Raw genomic sequence first — 16,660 nt, 5'->3', positions numbered from 1 at the left:
GAAGATGTACGATCGTCTGACTGCTCATGTTCCTGCAAACATCAAACTTCTTTTCAGAGAGATCTCCTAATTTCCCAGATCACAGTTTATAAACTGGATGATTTCAGTGATTTTATGAAAGGTAAACTGGCCTGAACTAAAACATGACCTAGGTTACATTAAAATGGAAATAAATCCTTTCAGCCAGTGTAACACATTGGGTCAGTGTTAACATCCATCCACTGGTGCGCCACTCAACTAACATAAGGAAATACAGAAAGCACATCCTGATGATGTTGCCACTAGGCGACACAGTATGTTTCAAAGGCACATTTCACAATTTCCATGTTTTCACCAGTCATGGGAACATGCATTCTGTCCATTTTTGTTTCCACGCACTTGATCGTCTAACTCGGCTCTAACAGCATCTTTCTTGTTTTTCCTACCAGGTGTTGCTCTCTGGACTCATCGGAGTGGTGTCATGGAAGAGGCCGCTCTCTCTTGTGGTGAGTTTCCTCTAGACACCCACACTCACACTCATCTGATAAACTTGAACTAAGAAGTGACAGGTGAACAAGAGTCTTTTATTGAGATGATGGGAGTGATGGAGATGTGATGACGCACAAGACACTACTTACACAATCCTGTTTATGACAATATGTGCATTAGTGTATATAGACACCATATAATAATACCAATTATGACACACTTGTTTTTTTTAACAGCCATAGACACTGTAACTGTGTGTTAACCTCTGAGTTTGTTCAGGTTGAGTCAAAATCCCTGAATCAAAGCTCCAGTTTACTGTGTTTACTCGGCCGCTGAGCTGGTCAAAGTCTCTTCACTTCTCAGTTTTCATGTATCTGCCTGCACTGATGAAAAATCGTTCAACTGCTGCTCAGTTCAAACCCAAATAGCATCATTCTGGGTTGAAAGCTCTGTGCCCCCGTGTGCAGCACTTTCTGCACTCAGATCACACGATGTTGGAGCTTGGCCCCAAACTATTAAAAGTGAAAGTTTTACCTTGAAGGTAAATGTAAGAATGTGAAGGAATTTGCTTGTAAATGGTTTGTGAAGTAACTTGGGACGTGTGTTAACATCGTCAGGGCATCTCATTCATAGAGCGATTGTTTGGTTTTGGGGATCATGCAACAAGAATGAATTAGTCCAACGACATTGATCAACACTGATTAATGTGATTAATTCATCACATTTCTAATATTTATATGTAAGAAGTGCTTGAATAAGTAGAAATTTACAGAAAAGGAAACAAAACTTACCACAGCTGTAAATCTCATACAAGTCATATACAAAATTTAGTAGCACACTGATGATTCAGACAGTGACGTTTCATTCAGTTCAAATATTGATTATTCATTTAGTTCAGTTTAACATTAGATCAAATGTTCAAATTATTGCAAATAATTGGCTGAGGCTGCCTCTGAATCAAACTCATTGCTTCCGCTGATTAATTATTCATCTTCACCAACAATGTTTTTTATAGTCGTTATAAAACATGTGTCAAGGTGTCTGCTCCTGAAGACATCTGGGATTCACTCTTAAATAACTAGAGCATATATCTATTAAATTTGAGAGCAAGTCCTAAACATTGGAATAAACATGATTTGTTCTTAAAACGCAAAATAGGAGTCAATGTGCTACTTTCTATATAAATACCTGGATTAATACGTTGTAAAAACCAAAATGTAGTATTGCTTTGCATCTGGTTGGTCTCAGGGTACAACAAAGCACTCAGGCCAAATAAAGGGGAAACCTATATATATTATGATAATATTATAAGAATAAAGTCAAAATGTTCGGCTTTGTGTCATTTTTAAGGAATACCAGAAGATCAGCCTGGGTCAACTTCAGGAACGTATAAATTTCAGACATAATAAAATACTTTAATAAATGTTTTTGCACATCAGATCTCTCTTTGTCCATGTATCTCTCAGTGCTTCTGTCCTTTTAAAGCAGCGATGAGGATTGGGGGTAAAGCATGAACTACCAGCCCCTGCCCAATTCTCTTTCATGCTCTCCTAATGCCATAAATAATCTCATGTAATTTCTGCAGCCTCACCACATCATGTGTCCCCCTCCCCCCTTACTGCATATTACTTGTCTCGCTCCCTCTAGTTTTATCACCTCGCTTCCCTGCCTGCCTCACATATACTATCCTCTGCCTCCTCCTCTTCTGTAATGTTAGACCAGAGGAAGAGATGTGAATCATTTTGGCTCTTAGGGATCAGAGGAAATATCCCATCGCCAAGGTGTCAGTTGAAATTGGTCACACGTTGTGCACTGTAAAAGATTTAAATCCTCTTACCTTTCATTCCTTAAAGAGCTTGACTTATTAACTGGATGGGTCCGTGCCAGCAGAGACACAGAGGTGTCAGTCCACAGCCGCTGCTCTCTGTCTTCAGAGTGGTCTAATAGCTAATATCTGGGGGGGGGTTTATGACTGTTATTGTAGCATCTAATGTTCAGTCCTGACATGACAGCTTTTCCATTTCTGGCCTGGACCCAGTTCTGACTGGCAGGTGACTAATACACCGGCTGGCAATGCTGCACCAACCCATCTGCCAACTGTGGGTGGCCATGCTCTGAATCGTGATCCGTAATAACTGGAGATTTTCCAAACCGTTTAAGTATGTGCATCAAAGACTTGGTTTGCTTAGCTGGTGTAATTGAAAATGCTGTGTGATCTGGGCAGGTTAGGATTTTACTCGAAGAAACAATTAAGTTCAGAAAGGATTGGTCGCTTACTCAATTACTCAGTCAACAGAGGATTAATCTACAATTACTTTGTTAATTTATGCATTTATTTGATAACTATTTTGAGAACATTATTATGTAAAAGTACCAAATGGTTAATGTGTCCTAGTTAATTTAATTATCTTCTGGTTCCGCAAATTTAAACACATAATTTAAAGGAATAGTTTTACTTCTTTGGGAAATATGATTAATATAATTTAATTTTGCTAAGAGTGAGATTAGATGATTAATCTCTCTCTCATGTCTGCTTGTTTAAAACTGAAGCAATAACAAGCAGCTGGTTAACAAAATGATCTTAGATGGGAAACTGGGGACAACCACTAACCTGGTTCTGTCTGTTACAAAATCCGTCTTCAAACACCTGGATCACAAATATTTAGTTTGTTTAATTTATACAAAAGCTGAATAGAGTCTCATCCGTCTCATCACACCCCCAAGTCCGAGGCCATGGCCCTCAGGCAGAAAATGGTTGACTGCTCTTTCCAGGTTGGGGGTGAGTTGAGTTAAAGTATCGCAGGGTCTTGTTCATAAGTGAGGGGAAGGACAGGCGGATCGGTGTGACATCAGCTTTGTACCGGTCAGTTGTGGTGAAGAAGGAGCTGAGCCACAAGGCAAAGCTTTTGATTTTCTTGGGCTCTGAGGGGTGAACGAAAGAAGGAGATAGTGGATACAAGCCGCTGAAAGGAGTTTTCTCAGTAGGGTCTGAGAGATAGGGTGAAGCGTTTGGACATCCAGAGAGAGCTCGGAGTAAAGCCGCTTTTCCTTCGTGTTGATAGTGCAAAGCTCAGGATGCCTCCTGGGCACCTTCCATTGGAGGTTCTCTGGGTATGCCCAACCTAGAATATGCTGGAGGGATTACATATCCCATCTGGCATGGGAACGCCTCAGGATCCCCGGGGAGGAGAAGGACAACTGGGGAGGGAGATGTCTGGAACACCCTGCATTGCCTGCTGCCTCCACGAACAGACCTCGGATAAGTGGAAGAAGATGGATGAGTGGATGGATAAGCTAACCGCTATCTAGCTTCTGCTTGCTGTATTCAGGAATTATAGTGTCATCAATCTTCTATCGAATAGAAGATTCTGCTCTAATCTAATTCTAGGCAAGAAATTAATATTCATTTCTACTTCTTCATTGTGCAATGATGTACATGTTTTATTAATTTATAGACTAAACCATAAACCGCAACCCGACATCAATTTGTTTAGAATATAAAAATAAATGGTGCCATTTTATTTCAATGATCCTTCCATACTTTGACACAGCATAACATGCTTTTGAATCTGCCTATATTTGACCATTGTTGTATTTATCCTGAAGTATTAGAGAGACAGATATGGGTTATTAATAGAAAAGGTGAGACAGAGAAGAAGGCGTGTAAAACATCTCTGGCTCCGACACGTTGCAGTCATGTCGACTCGTGATGCTGAGTGCAATGTTTGCATGGCTGGGGAGAGGAGTTGTGTGTAAGCCTGAGTGGAAAAACAGGTGCACACATTGTGGAGAGAGATGATGTGTTGAATATGAAAGTCTGTTGACCCCAAACTTTCCCTGTACTTAACTCCCCATGAAAGATTTATCGATACTGTATATTGTGCTTTGTGGAATAGAAAAACGCACCGTGTTCATGTTTTGAAGCAAAATCCCGCTCTTCCTCCTTATCTTAAACCGCTAATAAACACTGCAGTTTTCCATCCAGTCTAGTCTGCTGCATTAATGCCACAGCAGATTTACTCTGTATCACTCAGTGCCAGGAGAAAGACAAGACTACCTGCAGTCTGCTGTTTGTGACTGTGATGGATTATGTGTTTCGAGAGAGAAAGACAGACAGAGACAGAGTTGGAGGGTAGAGAGTCCTTGTTTGCCCTGCGGGGAAACAACACAGTTAGTCTGCAGTAAATAGTTTCTGTCTCAGGAATCCTCAACTGTTCTCACTAGTTTCTTTTAAAGTGAAAGGGCATATGGTACAAACAACACATGCCTCTTCATACCTGCATATGTGCTTCTAATGGTCAGTTATTTCAATTTTAATGAATGCATTTCCAATTCAGCATTTTCTTGTACTAGAACATCAGCTCCATGACTATTACTAATGCACAATGCATTCTTTCCCTTTCTTAAATGGAAAATTGAAGTAGGTGAATTTCTTCCTACTTATCATTTTACTTGCCCAATAAAGAATTTCCATGGGTAATGTTATACAGTTTGGAAGTTATATTTTGTCAAAGAGTCACATCGCCTCACCTTGCTAGGTTTTATCAACATCCACGTCATAACACCACAGACGCCACTCTTGTCATATTTTGCCTGCAGTTGATGACCTTATCAGATTATACTTATATACAATTAGATTTAGCAATTGTCGTGATTCTGTCTGGAGCCTGTGTTGTGTTGTGGATCTTTTGTTGGACTCATTGTGTTTATGGACCTTGGCCTTGTTGTTTTCCTTGTGTTATGTTTAGAGAAAACTGAAAATGATGGATGTGTTAACAAATTTTGGAATGAATGCAGGTTTGTGCTCATGACTATCTGGCAGCCGAGAAATATTAGTTATGCATGAGGTGTGTCTGGGTGTCTCGTCCCCACTGGTTGAACATAATTTGACAAATGTGTGTGTGGCTGTTTATTTTGGAAGAGTGTGTGATTTACAGCACAGCTTCAGCGACACACTGATGTCTGAAGGTTTCCTGGGGATAAATCCAGAGGAAATTTGTTTAGCCCTCCACACTGTTGTCTGCTTGTAACACACACACACACACACACACACACACACACACACACACACACACACACACACACACACACACACACACACACACACACACACACACACACACAGGGCAGCAGGTTCACTTTTTAAAACTATAATCCTCATATAAACACACCCATCTATGCTCTCCACACCTCCAGATATCTCACTAACTATGCACACAAATCACTAACAGCATCATCATAACTGTAGACTTTCCATTACGATCACATAACTACAGTAGGGCCAGCGGGACATTGGTGAAAGGGTTTATGAGGTGCTCCCTGTGACAGCCTGCGACCCTGACAGCCCATAAATATACTGTAAGTGCGAGAGCGACGAAGAGAGAGAGAGAGAGAGAGCGAGATGGCACATTGACTGATTGCGACAGGGAAACAGAAATATCTCTACGGTTGTGGGATGAAGATTCATAACCAAGCACTAGAACAACAACAAATCGAAACTACACAACGTCTGTGAGAAATTGTTTTTTTTCATCCAATTAACAGAATCATCAATAAGCGGTGCATCAGTTGCGCTGGGTCTTGTCAGCCCAATTTAGCCCTCACCATAGTTGAGCATTTTTCCTACAGAACTAAATGGACAAATTCATTCTCTAATTAGGAGTGAAATTAGCCCATTAGCAGCCTCTGTTCCTCTGTGGCAACCAGGGTTTGTCTGTGTTTCAGTCTGTCTCGGCTATGAGGGGCCTAACACTTTGCATCAGCCCCCAGGTTTTTGGCCCCAGACAGACAATGCTGGACTCCGTCTTAATCCTTAATCTTTCTCATGTCCTTCTGCCTTTTCTCTCTGTAATTTCATTTCAAGCAAAGAAATTTACAACTGTGTAATGAGGTGTTTGATTTAAACAGATGAGGCACAAGGTGTGTGATGTCAGGGAGTTTTTAAAAAGCTCGGGTGTTTGTGAAGATGAACAACGGACGTTCTCTGGTTTGTACACCACTATCCTGCCCTCTGAGGCTACTAAATGTTTAATTCATGAATACCTAATAAGACACAAAAGCACAATGAGAAAATGCAGCTTTTAGTCTTCAGTGGTTTGTTTCTCTTTTGATCGCAATGATCCTGCAGTGGATTATTTATAGTGTTGTTGTTGATAGTAGGCTGTAAATATATATCGCACAGCGGTTACATGATTGTTTTGTGACATGGGTTTGCAGCTGTATTTAAAATGTCTGCACGTGTAGAAGTGTGAATATCATGGAGAGATGATCATTATCCCAGCTCTGCATTTTGTCTCAGAATAGAAGGCTCACAAAAAGTTGTACAAACGTTTTCCATTCTCCAATATCAGCTCATGTAAAAGGCTAAAGCCTCATGTCCACACAGTAAACTACAGAATCCAGCACCATCTGGTTCAGTGAACCATCCCGACATGCTCACACACACAAGCACATCCACAGCCACACTCACTAAAAGAGGCAAACAAACTAGGGAGGATTTTGAGTTTCTTAATGTCATTATGTGTTTACCTGTCGTCTGCAAACAGTTCCTGTGTGTCAGGCTGATGAGCTGAGCTCTGCAGAGTTTCAACACAACACCGGATAATTACCAAACACACAGAGAGCTTGTTTCCTGAAAAACAGCAGTGACAAAACACATAAATCTGTCCCTGAAGTCTCTTCTGCTGCCCGCAATAATGGCCACTCCACACTTTACGTCTCAAGGCTTTTGTGTATTTTATAAAGAACATTGTCACTGCACTTTATTTTATTTACTTAAAGAGTTAAATGTCTAGAAATGACTCAACCTATGTTATATATTTTGACTTGTTCACTTATATTATCCAAAAGGTTCAAATGCAAAAAAATCTACAATTTTATTCAAGGCAAAAGGATGCTTCATTTTGGTTGCCTTTAATTGCGTCATATCCAATCTACTCAAAGTTTTGCCAGTTTCTGCAGTAACTTCAAGGGAAAACGCTGTATGATGAAGGGAAAACACACTGTTAGCCATTAAGCTGTTTTCTCCTTTCACTGTTTGTATTGGTCACTCGTAATAGATCGTGATTATTGATTCAGTTTACTGCGTAAAGTAAATCAAACGTTAACACATCACCAAATCCGTGGGGATGATTGGCGCCTGAGTCACGTGAGGTAGATTTTCAAACCTCGGGCGATTTTAAATACTCAAGAATTTATAATAAATTTGCATTTTTGTTCTTTGAAGGTCTCGAAGACTAAAATGTTTTTCTCTGTGTACTTTTCCTTCTCAGTCCCAAAGTAAAACGCTCCGAAATTTTCAAATGCCACATTGACAACATGCAGTGACGATAAAATCATAGCTGATGAGAAATTCACCACAGCCGATCACACACACACACACACACACACACACACACACACACACACACACACACACACACACACACACACACATTGCCTGTGCTCGTCTTTCAGCTATTGTTAAGCAGCACAATGGGCTCCTCTCTCTCTCCCTCCTGTCACACCGCTGCCAATCTCCTTCTGTAGCAAACGGTTAGAACTGTGTGTGACATTGCAGTGATTGTGTTTTGAGCAAATGGAGGCATTAGAGGCAAGGTCCACAAGTTTATATTCCACAGTTGAATGAACAACTAGTGCTCTGTGGTCACTTGTCAGGAACTCGAGATGTAATTGTGGTTTGCACACAATCCTGTCAGCCATATTTCACAGCTGAGTGAGTTGATACCGTGGCACGGCAACCACCACCACTCCACGGCTCTGGCAGGCCTGGTGTGTTGCTGCTGGAGACTCAGCCACTGCTTGGTAACTGGATGTAGGGAACTGCTGTAAACAGACTTTTGACCTTTGCGGTCTGGAGGAAGCACATGGATGAAGTGATATGATTATCTCAACTGAACAAACTTGCAATGGTCATTCGCCTCTAAATTTGCTTCTAGTACTGACTTTAGAAACGGCTTAACGTTAATGTCTTAACATAAAAACAACAGATGACACCTGACAACAACAGACTGAGAAGGAAGTGATACTTTCTATTTATTATATTTATTTCACATAAAAACTCGATAAATTAATGTTAAATTCAGTCAAACTTGCATAGATTACATAATTTAATTTCACTGTAAGTGATTGGGACAAAATTCCCAGTTCTCATTTTGTGCAAGAATGTATTATATTGATATGTTAGTAGAAATGGACCATGCATCTCAATATCCTCCCACTGTACAATGGGAAGCAAAAATATTCCAGGTACGGATGCTGCCATCTTGCTTAGGTGAAGTTATCTGGAGTAAGACTCTGTGCAGTAGTGATTGTGGATGGGAGGTCCAGCTATGGTCCCCCTTTGAATAAACAGGTGAACAGCTCTTTGTGCAGCAGCGGTGGCTTCAGGGTTCTGTGGACTGAGTCCAGCAACCTCTCTTTACTCTTTGCTCAATTATTGCAGGTCACTTTTACAGTTTCACAGTTTCAGACAGAAAGCTGCAACCAGCATTACCACAGGCAAGTTTAGAACGGGCACTGCACTAGTTCCTAAAGAAAACCCTGTTGCGAGGGATTCTGTTGAGGTTGTTTTCTCCTCTAAGTTTAGTGGAGGTGGAGAGGGATTGATTTCAATGTGTGCACTTGTTTGTGTTCATGATTCATGCCTACATGTCTTGCTGTGAATGTATGGACGGCTGAGTCAGTGTTTGGGAGCATATACTAGATTTAGTTTTAAGTAGACACAGGAACATTCAACACAAACTGCTGCCACACTGAGAAGGCAGCTAGCACACTATGAATAGAAACACTTACGTCCTCTGCCACTTTATTATTGACATGATTAAATGACGGCTGAAAGTGCTGAGTGTGAATGAATATTAAAGCTGAAGTTATTTGTTATCTGTCGTGAATTTATTGTTGATGATGAATAAAGTAGAGCTCCCGTGAGACTGGTATAAGAAGAAGAGCAAACCTACAAACAGCCCTGAAGAAAATGATTCTTTTGACAAGTCAAGGTGTGGTTAATGAAATAATATGAGATATAATTATATAATTTACACAACTTGTTCACTGTATATTTCGATAACATCAGAATATATATCATCTGACTTAAGGTTTTGGCTTCCTGCAGAGTTTATCTGGCTTGTGCATGTTGCGTGATGGAAATCTGAGTATCACATACATCTCTGGTTGTCAGGGCGACTGTCCTAGAGCAGCTGACATGGTGTTTTTTGGCTGTTACTTATATTTCACAACATGTGGTTATTTCCTTATTTCAAACAAGCAAACTGACTACCACGATGTGAAATAGCTTATTATTGCTGTGCACAGCGGAGGCATCAAATGCCCTTTATGGGTTTATAAAATTCTCATATCCTGGCTTTTAAAACTCTCAAAAAAATGTAATCATCAATAAAAATCATTGTTGTGTAGCTTATAAAAGGCTTTTTTTTTTCTCAAGGTATTTATGAAACTATTCAAATAAGGATCTTCTTTCTAATAGAGACACAGAAAAAAAAATCCTTTTATAATCCATCTGTGGAATTTCTTGTGAAACCAGCTGGAGGCAAAACCCAGCAAGCACACATTTTCTCCTTTATACATTTTTCCCTTGAATACATTTTTTGGCTAGAGTTTTCCTGGTGCTATTCAACAGTTCCTGCTGTGGTGCATCAGTGCAGCTCTTTCAAACTGTAGCACGGGAAGGAAGTAAAGACTGAAAAAATTCTGGGGATCCATTTGGTGCATAAAAACGGTCAACAGTAAATGCTGATCCATTTACTTCTGTCTGCCATCCTGCGTAGTCAGGAGCTGTGAGCACTGTTGTCTTTGGACTGCTTGCACATGCAGACCCACACATGCACGGCACATCCAAGCATACTGTTGTACACTGAGAGATATGACACTAACACGTAGAGGCACATGCCACGATGCACACATGCAATCACATATTCCGACAAAATATTCAAGCATGCTGATTCCAGATCAGTCGCTGTGTTTGCAATTGTGTGTGCATCGTCTGTCTCCCTCCTCCTTAGAGGTCTGTTATTCATTGACTTGACCCAGATGGAGAGGCTTTAGTGAGAGATGTAGCCCACTGCCAACTGAGATGGGCCCCGCAGGACCACCTGTCAGGAGCTGCTACAGGAAAACAGAGACTGTGTGTGTGTGTGTGTGTGTGTGTGTGTGTGTGTGTGTGTGTGTGTGTGTGTGTGTGTGTGTGTGTGTGTGTGTGTGTGTGTGTGTGTGTGTGTGTGTGTGTGTGTGTCAGATGGACAGTGAGGGATCAAAACAAAAGTGCATATGTGTGCGAAAGTGTGAGCTGAGGAGCACTGAGGGCAGGGTGGTGTTTGGGATTGTACAAAGAAGGAAAATCAGCAAAATAAAAAAAAAGCTGCTGTTTTCAAACATAAGGAAATCTCTGAAAAATAGCTTTGGGAAGGGATTACTCCCATTCACACGTTCTCTGTAGCCTTTGATTTTGTGGTTAGATTTTATTTCCTCTCCTCTTTCGAGCTATTTTTCCAGAGCTGGCAGGACACCAGAAGTAGGAGAAGCACCTGAAATGAGAGCTGGCCTGTTGTGCAATGTTATAAAAATAACCACCCATTGGAATCCCAGCACACCTGTAGATATAAACGCCTCTTTTATTCAAACAACACAGTTCAACTGAATTGATATCGGAAAGTGAAAGAAAAGGATCTACCTGGATTTTGCCTCAAAGGCTCGCGTTGGTGGATTATATCCAAACACTTTTAGTCAACCCCACTTTGTTTACATCACAACAGAGTTATTGGCTTTGTAATGTAGCAGTGTTGCACATTTTGAAGGTTTGATTAAAGAAGATTAGCAAATGAAAAATAATTATACATCTAACATGAAGTGGTGGCACGGCAGTTCAGTGGTTAGCACTGTCGACTCACTGCCCTTGGTTTGAATCCCTGTTTGAATCCTTGTTCCTGTGTGGAATGTTCTCTGTGTTTCTACGTGGGTTGGACTTAAGTTGAGATTCTCAATTAAACACTATAAAAAAGTTAAACAACTAAAAAAGTAACAAATTGATAAAAACAATGAGCTAAAGAAGGCTAGTTCCCTGTAGACTGCAGATTTAAAATGATAACTCAGATATTTGGGGACTGATGAAGAGCTGATTAAAACGAAAAAGACAATCCACTACAAACTTATTCTCATTGTCCAAACTCATCTTTTTTTTTTAAATTGGCACATGGATACTGAATTATACAGAAACAAGTACATATCATGTTTGATGAGTGATTTGGTTTTTGTCTGTCAGTAACAACTGACTCTGATAGTGTTGCTCCTGTGCAACTAGTGAATACAAAAAATGAAACTTAAAATATTTAAGGTGTAATACGTCATATTTTCACCCATATCTCACACGTAAAGCTGCTATTTCCCTCAAGTTTCCCCAACAAACCCACACAGAGCTGTGTGATGGGTGTTTCAGGCACTTCCATCTATCGCTACTCCTGCCACATTTTATAAGGTTTAGGGAAAACAAAAAGAGAGGAATATGAGAAGAAGATTTATACCGAGAGTTGAGATGTTACTTTAGGCACAAGGACAAAGGCAGAGTCAAAAGTTTTAGGTTTGTTTTGATACATTTTCTTTGGTCCTCCGCCAAGAAAAAAACAATATTTTCCTGTTGCTGGGCAACAACGTTTTGCATTCTTCCAGGATCCTTTATTAAAATCCTAAAGTTCATTTCGGCACAGTGTGGATGTTTTATCTAAATGTATTCAATTTTATCTAACTCTGTATTTCACACTAGCAATGTTAAAAGTAATATTTAAATTTCTTTCCTACAGATTAAAATAGACTATTGTGTTTGTGTCTTTGTTGCAATTAAGCTATGTAAGGAATTGCAGTATATATTTATATAAAAAAGCATTTATTGTCAGTCCTGTACAATGAAATTCTTTCTTTGCCCTTAAAGTAAATAGACCAAGCTCAAGAAGTCAAGTACAATTCTTGGATTGTTATAAAGCATTGCCCAGTCACAGTGCACAATAACAGTATAATTTGTATAATTAACCATAAATAGCAGCTATTGTTGAATACTCCTGAAAGCTCCTGTAGAAAACCGGCCTCTCTAAAGCCACCTTGCTGCCAGCCTGAAGACAGTGTTTTCACTCATTCAAGCCATAAGCCATAGAAAATTATTTAGTGAGACCTATTATGCAAATTCAGGTTCATAATTAAATTTTTGGAATTCCCTCATAATGTTTACATGCTTCAGTGTTCAGAAAACACATCACTTTCCTCAAACTGTCCATTGCTGCAGCTCCTCTTTTCAGCCTCTTTCTCAAACATTAGGTTTTAGCTCCTGTCTCCTAATTAAAAATACAAAATAAGTTTTAAATCACTTTTGAAACAGGTCACACTAAAAACTGAACGATATCCAACAATATCCAACAATAAAGCCAGTTACCTATTTTAATGATGTGGCTGATCGGTGCATATTTATATTTTTGCCATCTCCACATGGTGAAACACTCTTTCCTAGAAACCCAGAGAATATAGATGTTTCTAAATAATAGTTTCAAATAGCAGAAATAATCTCCTGTTTCACTTGTTGGTTGTTATCTATGCAGATATAGAAGAATTTTAATAGCCAATGATTGTAGCACATTTACAAATGCCAGTGTAATATTATAATATCACACAGACTGATTGGATTTCTTTCAACCTTTTTCAATAAACAAGCTATTTTTTATTAAATGCATCTCTACCGTGCAGCTGAGCTTAAACTTAATTTTGTGTTTATTGTATATTAAACTCAGGCTGCTGCAAACCCTAATTTCATTCTACTCACAAAGTGATATTAAAGAAACTAAGGTGTACATCAACAGAATGTCACCGATATGAGAAGTGTTTGGCTCCACAGAGTGAAAAATAAAACAAATGATCGACTCCTCTGTTTCCCACATACACTAAAGATGTCTCCCGTGAGGCACTTTGGGAAGCTTACTGAATCCTCCTGTCTCCGTCTTTCTCTCAATTCATCTCCTTTGTTTACCACATTGTTTCTCTCAGCATAGAAAACCGCACATACACACACACTCACACGCACGCACACACACATGTTTGTACTTCTGTCTTAGTGAGGACACTCATTGGTATAATACCTTCCCTAGCCCCTTACTCTACCGCTAACCATCCAAACTAAATGCCTAACCCTAAGCCTGACCTAAACCGGATTCTAACCCTAAAACCAAGTCTTAACTCTCAAACAGCCCTTTGAAGAAGTGAGGAACGATCAAATGTCCTCACTCTGTAGGATCTATGCTTAAAATGGTTCTCACTAAGATATAAGTACAGGAACACACGCACACGCACACACACTACAATAACCTTCAATAACCATCTTCCTTAAATTGACATGTTAAGGAGTGGACAAAGGGATGAGCCGAATGTGAGAAAGTGTGGGCAGAGTGTGAAAGATCCCCGTTGGCTAAGTGAACAGGAACCTTCGGCTCCAGATAAAACCCAATGAATGATGTCCCCCCCATAAGGCCCAGAGAAACAGGAAGTGTGGCTCCATATTAATTAGAATATGAATTAGATAGACCAGCTTATCTGATGGCTCATAGGAGCGAGAGCGGCATGATCCGGGCAGCAGCAGCAGCAGAGGTGTTTCGGCAGAGCCCGGGTCACGTTGCTCAGTCTAAAATAGACAAATAAAAGAGCATTTAGAAAACTATTTCTTTCAGCTCAGTTTATCGTTTTAAAATATAGATTCGTAATATTTATGAGGAAAACACATAAACAAACACAAGAGACAAACAAAACAGTGACTATGATTTCAAGATAAGTTTCTGTAGCTCAGTGCAAATCTGTGTATCCACAAATGTTGGTGTCATAGGAGAACATTTAAATTGGTTTGCAAAATACAGGGTGTCTCAGGGGCTCTCTGACATTTTGATTAATACGTGGTAATACTGAAAACTTCCTTTTCAACTTAAAATGTTCAAAGTTGAGGAGCTGCACATGAAAGCAGACGGCTAATATATATTAATCCGCCACATTAAAACCAGTAACTGGTGTTAATGTACTGGCAGGTTACAGAGTGTATATTGAAGAAATGAAGTCAGGAAGGAAAATAAATGAAACTACAAAATAAGTGTCACCACATTACAGCCTCAGGGATTCACACCAGACAAACAATGTCTGTGCTTTCAGTTCTGGTTTGGTTAGTTCTCTCAGGCACGGTTGAGATCGGACAGAAAATTATGGCCCGCGCTACATTTGAATATGTACCAGTCTGTCACCACGGATGTCTGCACATTTCGTGGCAATCCACATAATAGCTGTTGATATGTTTCAGTCTGAACCAAAGTGATGGAGCAACTGATCAGGCAACAGTGTCATGTTGCTACGTGGCTGAGCAGAAGGGATAAAAAACATATGAACAAACATAACTTTTCTAGTCGATAGATTAAGTAAAATTACTCATGATTTTTCCACTACATTATATCGTCTTTCATGGCATAAGGTGTTTTAATATGGGATCCACGTGATGGCTGCCATATTTTCTCAAGTTTTGTCAGAGGAGCCACAGTTTGTTAATTTTATTACAACCTCTGACAGTTTGATTACAATCACACATCACAGCCTGTGCTGCGCCTCGTGTGTAACAGACTTCACAGTGTACTCACTTACCGAGACGTCATCCTGGATTTTTAATGAACCACAACAAGCACGGAGAATCCTTGACAAAGTCCCCGTCGTTCTTCTGTTTGGTGTCAGTGTCTACTAGGACCATGTTCATTACAGGCCTGTCTCATTACAGCAGCCCCCCACCAGGAGCCTGGGGGGTAGCAGAGCAGGCAGAGCCTCCCTGTTTTAGCTCATTAGAGGTCAGTGGTTGATTAAAATGTTGAGAAGCGGGGGTTAATCAGCCACTGACCCTCAGGGCGATACTGTCTTTCATGGTCTCTTTTAATCAATAAGTGTGAGCACTGGCATAGAGATGAACTCCTCTACCTTCTTACAAGGAGCTCTCGTACCTCCCCTGAATGCCCAAGTACTGCCTGTCTGACTATCTATTATCTCGCCTCTCCTCGCGGGGATGTTTGGAGGGAGAGGGCTTGACTTGAAGTGTGAACACACATTATTAAAGAGTCAAAAGGTTAAATTCAAAACGTAGTGCAACATTAAGTTGTAGTGTAGCACGCCTCATGTCCAGGGCACCAAGTCTCATCTGCCGATAAAAGGTGTCGGACTCCAACTTCCGCATGATGTCTCCAACCACAGGAACTAATCCATCACATCCTGTGGAGATGCAGTCTGACGTGCTGTCAACATGACTACACATCAAAGCCTAGAAAGTCAGGAGGCACAGTGTGCTGTTTTTCTCCTCTCCTCTCCCAGTCTACAACTAAGAGAATCAAACTACACGCCTAGTATATCAGCAGGAAAATCAAACACAAGCTCAAGGCTCGTTATGAAGTTGTGATCTCTGTGGTAACAGCGTATGTGCTGAGTTGTGTGTCTGTCAAAGGTTGTGTTGAAAGCGTGCGCAGTCCACTGTCTTACTTTCATTATTAATGTAAACATATTTGATGTGGCTTTATCGTCAACATCACAACCCCAGTGTGTTGTGAAAAGAAATAATATGTAACAATTCTTCATTAAAATGTCTCGAAACGACTAAACTTGTGTTATATATTTTGTTGACATGTATACTTACATTATCCCAAATGTTTCCACCAATGTTCAAACCCCGAGAAATCCCCAGTTTTATTCAAAGTAACAGGACGTTTTGTTTTGGTCGCCTTCTAATTGCATCATATGCACTTTCCCTTGGCTTTGTCTGTCTCTCTTGTATTTTTCGGGGAAATCGACATATGATGAATGAAAACTTTCCTGCAAGCCAGTTGGTCGGTTCGCTTATATATTGTAAAAATATTCTTCCAATGAGTAAAATAGTAATAATTATACTGTGAATATGTTAATTTGTGTGTCATATTTAACTATATTAGATCAATTTGCTTGTGTGCTCTTTGTGCTCACTGGTAAATCCTCAAAATCCCACTAGTGTTTTTATGGTCTCTGCAGGTGTGTGTGTGTGTGTGTGTGTGTGTGTGTGTGTGTGTGTGTGTGTGTGTGTGTGTGTGTGTGTGTGTGTGTGTGTGTGTGTGTGTGTGTGTTTGTGTGTGTGTGTGTGTGTCTAAACACACGCAGGAGC

General features: G+C 40.1%; 1 protein-coding gene across 1 annotated transcript in view; it reads left to right on the top strand.

The window, feature by feature from the left end:
- The first annotated feature begins 434 nt into the window (after positions 1-434).
- fam189a1 (family with sequence similarity 189 member A1) overlaps positions 435-16,660 on the top strand; it is a 40,623-nt gene continuing 24,397 nt past the window's right edge. The window contains exon 1 of the mRNA XM_035166471.2: positions 435-485. The gene's annotated coding sequence lies outside the window, so the exon portion shown is untranslated. The remainder of the gene's footprint in view (positions 486-16,660) is intronic.

The sequence above is a fragment of the Hippoglossus stenolepis genome, chromosome 1, assembly GCF_022539355.2.
Source record: "Hippoglossus stenolepis isolate QCI-W04-F060 chromosome 1, HSTE1.2, whole genome shotgun sequence".
NCBI lineage: Eukaryota > Metazoa > Chordata > Actinopteri > Pleuronectiformes > Pleuronectidae > Hippoglossus > Hippoglossus stenolepis.
The sequence above is the reverse complement of the archived record's forward strand: the minus strand, read 5'-3'. Positions and strand labels throughout refer to the sequence as shown.